Source organism: Colias eurytheme, chromosome 10 (assembly GCF_061535395.1).
Source record: "Colias eurytheme isolate Ceu_HAF_F1 chromosome 10, ilColEury1 Martin Lab GWU primary, whole genome shotgun sequence".
Taxonomy (NCBI): Eukaryota; Metazoa; Arthropoda; class Insecta; order Lepidoptera; family Pieridae; genus Colias; species Colias eurytheme.
In genome coordinates this window covers 5,831,595-5,844,377 of record NC_142989.1, presented here as the reverse complement: position 1 = coordinate 5,844,377, position 12,783 = coordinate 5,831,595, and positions in this window count along the sequence as shown.

The following is a 12,783-nucleotide window of genomic DNA, read 5'->3' as shown; positions in this document are numbered from 1 at the left end:
CAGAACTTTAGTAAATTTTTAATGAAATCTATGTACAAAGCTATTCAAAGCCAGAAAATTATTGGATGAAAAAATTGTCGAAATATAAATTAGTAAAATTACGGACTTTTGCATTTGAATCTACGAGTATTAAGAAGATGAAGTGAAATCTTTACGAATTTATTTAGTCTTTAGATTTTAAGCACTCAGATATTTAATGTTGATTACAAGTCGTAGTTGTATATAATATTATTATACAGCAGCACAGACAAGATACACGTAAATGTTAACTAATCTAAGACACCTGCTAGGGCTTACATAAGCAATTTCAAGGAAGCTTTCGTACAACATTTACCTTTTGGCATTTCGCATTAATCTGAAGTTCAATAGCGTGCATACTTCGTGCATACTATATTTGTTGGTTATTTGAAATGCCAGGAACTCATGAGCGAATATGATACCATCTGATCCCTGAAGCAATCAACGAACGAGTAAACAATAATAAATCGATAATGGATTTTCTGTCTTAAATAAACAAGTAAAATTTGAAGCACTGAAACATGTGCCTATAATAAATATAGTTTAAAACTTAGGTTTAAAAGAACTAAAAATACGCTTACGTAAGTGTACAAAGTTTAAATTAAATAATATGTTTGATTAATGAGTCAAAATCAACTCTAAAGAAGTAGGTTACGTAAAGACATAACATAAGCATACAAATAAACAAACGAAACTAATATAAGTGTATAAAAGAATAATATGCGGTTAAAAAATAAAATTACTAACAAATAATATATTACCATCACAAACCTGAATAATAACATAAATGTTATCCAAACCTTGTTGATCGTAAATTGTGCTTATTATAAGTGGATTTAATTCCATCGGAAACAGATTTCTGACTCTTTGTGCGACATTGGGGTGACGAACGTAATTAATGGTAACTATGTCGAGCTGTAATACGATTATGAACAAACAATATTCATCAATTTTCAAACATAATTCTCTTGTAAAATACTAGGTATCAGATATTTCGTTGCTGAATGTTTTACTTCATAAATATGTTTTATTTCAATTATTTTGCATTATTTAAAGGTTGACCTTTATTAATTTAGTTTGAAACTTAAAGTCTTTTAGTTCAATGTTTATTTCTACTTACTTGACTGTAGTTAGATTAGATTAAGAAATAAATAGCGTAGTACCTCAAATTCCGTAGCAAATTCAATCAATATGAGATCGATGGCTGCGATGTCTTCTTTGGTTTGTTAATGCTCGAAAAATAATATGTTTTCTATTTCGAAGACAACCACCCATCATAACTTTACATTTAATGGATTTTGGATTGATTTCCATACAAAGTAAAAAAATGTCTCTGTGAACTATTGCAATTTCTTAAACTGATTTAACAATTTTCAAAGTGTTCGGATTGTCGATGTATATTTTTTCGGCTGAGCATTTGTTTCAATAATAATCGTTACTTGTGATTTCAGTATTATCGTTCTCTTTCAATGTTATACAGTTACCTGTATCTTAAATGAACGAAATTGCTATTTAATCCATAATATTATAATAGGGGAAAATTATAATATACTTATGTCAATAATTTTAATAGACGATCGACAGAATTACATAATGTATTGACATTATTTAATTCTGTAATTGGAAAATCAGATGTAAGTTATTCATTAAAAATTTGCGTAAATAAATATGTAATCAAATATAAATTATTTACACGTCGTATAGCACCGGTTTGGATGCTGGCACTTGGCAAATCTATGGATATGGCTATTGGCCAAGTTGATACGTCATATTTTCTGCAGGCACCCTTCACAGCGCTCTTCAGCATCGCCAGTAATTTTATTTTGTCTGTTCTTGTCACATTGGACATTTTAAATCTGATGATGTGTAGACCCAATTCAATAAATTGCTGTATATCGATTGATGTTAATATCCCTTCACCTGAAAATAATATGATAAGTTGTTCTGCTTCGATTAATGGTAAATTCATACAGAATTAAGGAGGCTTATAGCCACAAACCGAGTTCTTTTGGAATCAGTGACGTGTGATCCTTTGTTGGTCTTTTGTTTGAGAGCTGTAAAAGTTATCAAGCTGACTGAAATATCAAGGCTCTAACCCTTAAATTGTCACCCCTAGATAACTTGTGTTTATAATGTAAAAATTTGGAGGATGTGTTGGAATTAGGATAGAAAAGAGGAAAATGAAAAAAAAAATTAAAAATTTTAATTTTTTCTATTGTTTTCACTATGTCACATAAAACGGACATTGCCAATTATATGTACATGTTCGAACCGTCACATATAACGGACATTGCACATTATTCCTGCAACCGTGGTACATGAATACAATGCACATTTTCAACTCTGTAATTCAAAATTATTATCAAATTATAATTATGAACGATCTAGAATAAGCTTTTCAAACATCTGTTTTAAAATGTTGGTTAGAACTTTAACGATATCGTTAAAAATAATGGATTTTAAAAAACGACACTACCAAAAATCACAGCCTAAGAATATGCTAAGAATTGGAATAGAAATAGTATTACATAGCCTGAGAACTTATCTAATATACCAAGAAAGTCCTCTTCCCATTCCTTATATTGTACAGATTGAAATGTGTTTGCTTCATCGTATGCAAAGAAGTCGTATAACATGCTTGAGGTACCAAAACAAACAGGAAATTTAAATCGCTTTTTTTTGGATTCTTTGGCATAATATATTATATCCATTTTCTGCCAGTTTTTTAATTTGTAAGGTATTATTATTTAAATTTTCAAACATTGGATGGTATTTCTGGTAAGTAACATCATGCTGTGGCTGAAGAACTACTGAGAAGTAGGGAAGATTCATCTCGCACCGCATGTAATGGCTGTAATTCTGCAGCAATAATATTTTGTTGATGGTAAAAATTCTGACTTTTTGGGTCTTCATTGTGTCTCAAATCAATATGTCGTATAATTCCGAAGGTATGGTGCTGGGGGTAAATGATTGACACTGTTATCATAGTGAAATCACTCCCGTAGGTCTACATTTCCTTCAAAATCGTCATCTCAACTCAACGCCAGACTCTTCAGCTTCCGCCAGAGGTAGGGAGGGAATTTTTTCAATAGAGAAATAGGAAAAATAGAGAAAAATATATCAAAATGATGACGTTGAAAATGGAGGGCCTTATTGGCAACGTCCGTTACATAGGACATGTGAAGAATACCCTAGTATATACTCCAAGTTGTCAACGTCCGTTTTATGGGACATCGTATATAAACTAAGATTTGTATTCCAAATATTGTATAATATGTAAAAATTATGTCAAAATACTATACTTACAATCGTATTCTAACTAATAATATAACATTATAAGCAAAATAGCCGAAATACTTACAGTTATTATCAATTTTATCGGGAGAGTCAAGAGATCCGTTTTTTGCAATTTTCAAATGGTCACCATTCGCGACTGTACTTCGCTTTGGTAAAAATACCTACATGTACGCGAAGGACATAGCTAGTACCTTCCCAATATACCGATTAGCAAAGCTTAGGTCTGCTATAACAGCGCCAGCATGTGTGTAAATACTATGTCCTTTAAAACTGACGAAATCAATTTAAGGGTTGTAAATATTTACATAATGTGCAAAACGTAACGTTACATATTTTTATAATGCTGAATGGTATCGCTTAATAATTTCAATGGGTCACAAATAGGTATAATTAAAATTATTATCTTAAATATTTCATGAAATTGTGCTCATTTCTTAAATAAATAGTATGGATAAAATTTTATCTAAGTAGTTATCCCGTCTTAACATTTTAATATATTGTGTAAATACATCGTTCCGAAGTGCCTAATTCAATGCATAATCTACACTAATATTATAAAGAGGAAAACTTTGTTTGTTTGTTTGTTTGTTTGTTTGTTTGATTGTAATGAATAGGCTCATAAACTACTGGACCGATTTTAAAAATTCTCACCATTCGAAAGCTACATTATCCACGAGTAACATAGGCTAGGTTTTATCCCGGAAATACCACGGGAACGGGAACTATGCGGGTTTTTCTTTGAAAATGCGGGCGAAGCCGCAGGCGGAAAGCTAGTAATATATAAAATGCGAGTCCCAGAAGCGACAACATTGGTAAGAGACTAATGATAGTAATAAGTAATAACTTACAAAAAGTAACGATAAAGGTAGTTAGTCTATAGGTACGGTTTTTCTAGCCGCTCTGAGAAAATTGATTTTTCATCAGCCAAAGATATAGATGCTACTGGAAGTGTCCCACGCTTGGTGCTAGAAGTATGATCAGTTTATTTTATGATTTTTATACACAGTCACATTGCACTTTTTTGTCGCTATCAATCCAAAATAAAACATACCTGCTATCGTTTTTTTAAATAATGTAAAAGTTTATAAAATGTTATCTGTGATCTAATATTAAAATCTAATTAAAAAAAAGCTTCAAAAATTTATGCAAAAAAACATGTCGTAAAAGAAAAAGGAGGTACATAATAAATAAAAAAAAGTATGTGAACAGATTAAATATTTCAATGTCAAATTCCACAAGTAAAAAAGAATAAAAACAATTTACATCTCAGAGCAATTTTATTCCTCTGAGATTTACATATTGTACATATTTTTACTGTTCTGTGGACATGTTCCTTTAATTAATAATATTGACAAATCTTGGACCTGCATTTTTATAATTATTATTATAATGGTTTAATTTTTAAGAATATTAGGTACCATTTTTTTAATCCAATTTTACTGTATAATAAAAAAAAACACATTACCATTTTACATAATAAAACGTAATTACTGTATAAATAAATAATAAATAAATAAATAAATAAAATAAATAAAAATCTTTATCTTTATTATTAACTTTAAAATAGTATTTAATAATCGTTAGTACTTTAATCTGTGGTATATGTTTCATAGTATCGTTACATTACAAAATTAAAAAAAAAGTTAAAAGTATTCCCAATTATTCGATTTTCAAAATACTACAAAAGAAAAATACCGTAATAAGCTTCAAGTACTGGTCAAAATCTTAAGGAGGCCAAGAACAACGAAATATTTGGCAAGAAATCGGCGTGTTTGCTTTGATTCTGTCGCGGCAGACTAATGGACAAACAAGGGTTAGTTGTTCAATGTTGATTTTCAGTTACTTTTCCGCACGCGGCATTATTGTATCTTTTAGATTCATTTTTGTTTGAACTTATTACGATATCGGCTCATTTGCAATTTAGCAATATTAGTGGAATTTTTTAATATAAGTAACATTGTTACATTTAATAATTTACAAACAATATCTAGAGAACGTTTAATAAAAACAAGTCAACATTTATATTATTACTAGCGGTTCGCCCCGGCTTCGCCCGTGGTACATATGAAAAATAGATGTTGGCCGATTCTCAGACTTACCCGATATGCACAGAAAATTTCATGAGAATCGGTCCACCCGTTTCGGAGGAGTATGCAGACTAACATTGTGACACGAGAATTTTATATATAAGAGATGTTGTCATTTTACTTTGGTAACAAAGTTGTCTATATCTAGAATTATTATTTTCTGTTGAAACAATAAAACGATTTTAATAAATCTTGCAATTTCGCTCAGTTCATCAGAATACATAATCGTATCTAATGAAACAGAGATATTATTATGCTTTTGATATCTTACACAGGAATAAAGCATGTAGAAAAGAAATAAATCCCCAAAGGCGTTGAAGTTTTGCTAGCGATCTCAACGACATCAAACTACTCATTCCTTTGGGAATGGCCCATGAATTATGGAAAAACTTGGGTTCACAAAATCATTGTCACTGGTTGGTATCTATTTCTATGAATTCCCTGTGCAATTTTGATTGTTAACAATGCTACGGATATACCTACATAATGCTTTCGTGTCTCTTATTTTATTGTTGAAGGAAATTTAATATTTCTATTAGGTACCTACTATTTAATATTGGTCAATAATTATCCTTTAGATAAAATATAGGAAGTTTATTTTTTACTTTCTTATGTATTCTACGTTTAAAAGGCCTGTAACGTTTCTGAGTTGGTAATTAACTTTTTTATAAACAATCAATTAAGACATTGTGTAAGGGTTTATATTGTTATTTTAATAATTGACTACTCTATTAAACAGCACGAAACTGACAGCTAGACGGCATTGATTTCTAGGTCAGAGTCGAGTTACAGAGTATCACGTATTATACTACCGTTGTTCTATTAACATCACTAGAATGAATACCCGTCCGCCCAGCAGCGTGTCACAATATTAATGGCTGAACAGTTTTGATTTAAAAGTATGTTATTACTCGACTAGGATAGCAAGGAAAACAATGTTGAAATTGCAATGAGGGTGTTTTGGGTAGTTGCAACGTTAACTCTCAAAATGTTGTTTACTCAACTTGCGCTGTTCGCACGGTCCCGTCGTAAATTGTAATCATATTTTCCTTTTATTAATTTTCGATTTGATAACGTCTAAACGTTCGTGTAATGGGGTTTCGATTTAATTAGTGTTGCGAACGCTTTCGTTAATGTGTGACGCGCAAAATGTTAATAATTCAAACAATTGTCTTTAGTTTAAACATTTCAGTTAATAGGCTTTCTATGAAATAAATATATAGGTAGGCAATTCTATTGTTCAAATAGAATATTAAAAGTAAAAACTGACCTCAATTATATTTTTTTATTTTTAATGGGCACAATGAATGGAAAATATTTTTGGCTTTTGCTTAATTTTTAAGACCATTAAATGCTTTTGGCGTTATTATATTAAATTCACATAATTGAGGGATACCTAAATTATGAATGCACTAGGATAAATGAAAATATTCTTTCTTGAATTCTTTTTCATTTTTATCCAGCAAATAATGCAAGCATAAACCAATTAACCAAAATAACATTTGATGCAATAGGTAATATATTTATGTATACATACTTCTAATCTATATTTACCTTGTGTTTAAAGTATAAAAATGCAGTAGATACTACAATATAGACAATAATAACAACTACATTGTGTTGTGCCGTGTAAAACTTTTAGATAACATTCTCTTCAGGAATTGTTGGAGGTTGTTACTTATTTCATTATAGGAATTCCTCCGAAGGCGAGCAACGAGCCCCCTTTACAGCCAAATAGCTATTAAGAGAGATTCGTGCTTTTGTAAATATACGAAAATATATTTTGTACGAAAACGTAACAGGATTGTCGCGTTTTTAATTTGTGTATTCTTTGTGAATGGCATTTAAATAGTTCATGGTTACTCTATGTATATGTTTAAACATGTTTATGTAAAGTCAGAATGTCTTTTTAAACATCATTAACGATTTTCTCGACATTTTGTCTAAAGTAATTGTAAATCCCGAAAGAATCAATGCCAAATACGTCTTTTTTTTGTAAATCCAGCTTCATTGTTGTGCCTTATTGCCCCTTTTGCATGTTTAATTACTTAAACAGAACTTTCGTTGTGTCTTAACAAAAAAGTTAAAAAAATAGCCGAATTGGTCGAACCGCTCTCGAGGTTTGCGCTTAGTAACACATTTGGCAGTTATTTTTCATTATATAGAAAATATTTTTCGAATTAATTTATTTGCTTTATTTTTAAACGGGTTCTATGAAGTAACCGCTCACGGCATTAATTCAAAGAATCATTAATCTAATTAGACGCGAACCGTAGGTAGATTCTGGGAAATAAATAAAAGTATTCTAGCGTTCCATTTCCCAGCGCAGTTCCGTATGTTTTATTTCTAATGGACGCGTAATTGGCCGCTAGCTGACTAATGGACAATTACGTGCACCTACTCATGTAGATTCTACATAAAATTTGATGGGATTTTACTATATAATATTATAGGTTTAAAGTACCTCTGGAGTACTGAAATTGTAATACTTTGTTTGATAAAATATGTGATTCAAAAGTCAACTCACTAGAAAAGCGTTCAACTATAACTGAATGATTAACATTAAATGATAATAGATAAATACAATTTCATTTTAATCGGAATAAGCAGAAATAAACTGATTAATTACAAAAACAATTGGACAATAATAGAAATCCGCATTAAGGCATACAATTAATATTTCGCAAATATCCACATAGTATTTTATTACTTTCATGAAGCCATAAATTTCGTAGCAGGTAAGTGACGCTATTTTATTCTCTACTCATTTAAAATGTTAATTATTTTAGAATGCATTTTATTATTACATACCTACATATCAAATTACACTAGTTTGATTAATAATCGGGATAATAAATCATAATATGACGTGAACACACACACTTATTATCGATCACAGATATCAACGACAAATTGCTACAATAATTTTAAAACTGCAATAACTTACAATAAACACCGTGAAATCTCCCTTGACTTTATAATACAGCCTTATTCGCATTGATTTAAAACCGAGATAGGTGATCTTTACCTCAGTTCAAGTTCACATGTAAAGTGTCCACGATGCACGGTTTGAATGGAAAAAGTCGAGTGCTGTGTCCATACTGGCTGACCCGTCGAGACAATATTTGCTTCTAACGTTCAGATTTATACCGATCTCTGCCAACTCGCTTTATTTGTGTACGAGGAATACGTAATAATTTCTTTTAATGAAGATTATGTAAATCATTATTATAGAGACATTGTTTTTCAATATGGTTCGAAATACTAAATTTCGGCATGAATTTTCATTCCCTAAAGAGTCATATGATATTTTGGACGATATATGATACTATGTATAGGTAGGTAGGTGTGTGTGATATTTGATGGGATTTAATGCAAATGATTCATGTCAAAGTTCTAGCATTTCGTAATTTAGATGTAAACTTTAACGAATAATAATGAACTTTAAGATTTATACATCATATTATGAGTAGTAAAGTGTAGTTAGTTGAAGTCTTGAGATATTCAAAATACGTGATATGCCTATGAAGCTTTAAAGCTGATGGCTTTCTCTGAAGTAAACTTATAATATAAATAAAAATGATATTACTAACTAACTACCTAACTTCGTGAATACGTTATGTTAAAATATTAATTTAAAACATGGTTTACAATCAGAATAATACGTAAGTATAAAAGTATGTATATTTATTCATGATCATGGTGTTTTAGACATTTTAAAATATGCAGAAAATGCTCATTTATTTTAAAAATAGCGGTAGTAAACGATAAAAGTTTATTTTTTTGCAAGAACAGCCATAGTTAATGCGCAATTTCTTACAAACTCTCCTTGAGCTCGGAATTAGTTGAAGTGGATTTTACTGCGTAAACATTTTCTTATTTTTGTTTGGCCGTCTTGTAACTTGTTCGCTCCTTACACTAAAAGAATACGTCTAACTATGCACGACTGTTTGAATAAGCAAAACTTTTATGATGATTTTTATTTTTTACTTCCTCCTTTAAATGTTTTCATTAATCAGAATGCTAATTTCGATTACAATCGATTAGCATTTTTGTTTATTCTTAATTTATAAAAAGCAAGAGTAGAATCACTTGAAAGTATAATTAAGTGAAATTATTAATGTTCATTATAAAACTTATCATGAATCTATTCCAGTGTTTCAGAATCGTGAGTTAAATTAAAGGACTGACTGGTACTAGATTGTCTCCCCAATACCCACATTATAATAAAAACAGCGTATTTTATCGCACGCAAAGACAAGGAACCTTTACGATTCCGAAATTGCCGTACAGCGTAGGTACGTGACGAAAACAAATTCCTAACCTAATTTTGCATTTTGCATTCCGATACTTACTTATTTTCGTTCGAAAAGCGTAAAATACTTTATGTGTCCCAGTTGCTCGATACGATGCTTAGAAAGTGAATTATCCTTTAGGGAGGGAAGGTAAATAAAATCCACCCTGATAAATGGGACTAACAACGTGGGTACACGTTTGCAATCATTTTGTTAAGAACTACGAGTAGACTTATTTCTCTTGGGTGCGGTGAGGACGGAGTTAGGAACTTCCACAAATCACTATTGTATAGAGCAGCGGACATTGGCTTGTATTCCTTACCCTGCACTTTATATTATAAGAAAAGACCTAATATTAATATGGTAAAAGGTTTTGTTCATGTAACCAAAAGTGATTAATGGTTCTGGTTCGCAACAATTTTTGTAAGAGTCTGAATAAGGTTTTAGGAAAAGTTATTCTGAAATAATAAATACTAATAATAAAAACTTATATTAGTGAGATATTCCGTTTTGGTGAATTGGTAGAAAAGATAATTGAATTATTTTATCTAGTATTAAATATTTTCGACATAGTTTGTTATAATATAATACTCATTCTTAACTTTCTAATAAGAGTCATATAAACTTTTCATTATTTACGTATCTACAAAGAAATACGTTGGTAAATACACAGGTAGCTGAAATAAACGTACCACCGGTTAAAATGTATAAAAATAACTCATATTAATAACATCTATCAAATATTCAGAACTGCAAAAAGCGAACATTTTACCATGAAAAGAGAGCTATAATAGGATGTAAATTTTAAAGCATTCTGCAATATATCTAAATCAATGCTGACCCGTATATATTTTTATGGAATTGGTTTTATTGAAACGTATTGAAATACCTTTTTATGTTAACTACATTCATATAATTTCAAAATATGAAAGGTAATAAGAATTAACAAATTATTCTCTTTAGTGTGGTATTCTATAAACAAGCGTGATTATCGATTATTTATGATGCTATAATGGGAAGCTATTACTCCTAATTTTATTTCGTCTTGAAGTATACAAAGCCAAGAATCGTGCAAAATGGTCAGTAGGCGTAGTCTCGACACATTAGTCGACATCGATCTCGACCGAAATCGGTCGGTAACTAACGATTTTCAGTAACTATAGTATAGACCTAAAAAATTTAGTGTTGTTTTTCCAAGAAATTTACCTTGATATTATGTAATATATAGTAAATTAAAATTAGTTAAAATTTTTCGCATTATTACAAATACAATTGCATATGAAAAAAGCACATGTTATGCACAAAAAACATGGCAGTTAATTTAATTTTAATCAAATTCGATATTTTTTTATATCAATCGTTTAATTAATGTTCTATTTATTACATATTCATGGAATCCAAAATTCCATGTATGGCAATCTCCTTATTTACTTTTTTGACATTTGACATCAATCAATCAAAATAATATTTCTATCAAAATAAATATAAATTTTGTGTTTTCAAGAGGATAATTTATATAAAAATCCTATAAATCTATTGGATAACAAATATCCTAAGAAAATATCAATCTGCGTTATGTTTTTATATAGTTAAAGCTATTAGTTTTAGTTTAGTAATATTTTGTTGTTTGTGAAGTGCAATAAAATTCTAATCAAAAGACTCTAAAAGCTCTACAAGATAATTCTGCTCAATTCGAAGCCTTTCGAGAAATCTTTAAGACATCATAGAAATTGACGGAACTAAAACTAAGGACGGAACGGATAATTTGTATCACTTGTATTTTTAGCTTGTATTATTATATTATATTATGTGCATCATTGTATATTTTATTACAGTTAATAAGCAAAAGATGAATATATGCAATTGATTTAGCGGTTCACGGGTAATTATTTATGTAATAAATATAAATATTTATCTATAAATTTTATAATTTACAGATGAACAAGTTACTAGAATTATGTTGATGAGAGATGATGGTTTTGAGCCAACTACGCTATTATAAACTGTTAAATTAAATTTTTCTAATAATTTTTTTTCTTAATTCGATCGTTTTTTATTTGTATTCATCTGTATAATTTTATTATCCTAGAAGTTCAGAAAGAAATTAATCGAATATGAATGCAATAATTTAGGCTGAATAAATGCAGACAGCAGTACACTACATATTTTAATATTTATTTAATATAATATAAGAGGCTTCTTAACATTTTCAATAAAATTTTGAAACCATCTTAAAAATAAAACATTATTTGTTTATTTTATTTTAATTGCAATAACATTAAATAAGAGAAAACAATATTGCGTTAAATCGTGTAGCATCGGAAGTGTGAAATATCTTTTTTATTATAAAATTATAATAATCTTTAATTTTTCCGACATTATCAACCGTAGGTATCTACAAACCCACACAAACCGTAAGGCCCTTCTCCCATTACGATACTTCTAGAATACGATACTCGAGTAGAATACTTGCTCGCTGCCCGATGCTCGCATATTATGCGACTGAAAAATGACTAAATTCATCATTATTGTGCCTCGTTTTTGTAGACGGACGCTATGTCGAACGATTCCAGTGACGACGTAAAAGTAGGAAGTAGGTACTGGATTCATCCATATATTGAAAGAAACATAAATTGTAATAAGATTTTTTTATCTTTCTACCAAAGAGATACGCCCGAAACGCGACGCAAAAGCGACCAATTAAACTAGTCGCGGACGTGTAGGATACCGGTAGCGTAATGGGAGAAGGGCCTTCGAGATCTTGTCGAGATCAAACGTCGGTATCATAACGATTGACAATGTCAAAGAATAATTTGTTTTGACAATATTCGAATGTGTTGCAAAGAAATGATTTTCCAAATCCATGAAATCTATATTTTATTTATTTTTCATATATCTACGGATTTGAAATAATGATGTTATTAATTTAGATAAAAATACATTAATACAAGGCTATTATTATATAAATATTTTGACACATTACGGAAAGTTTTGTGAAGAATAAAAATTATAAACAAATATGTATCCATTGTATACTTCCATCAAATTAGGGAGAGGTATTAAGCGACATCATTTTCATTGCTGAA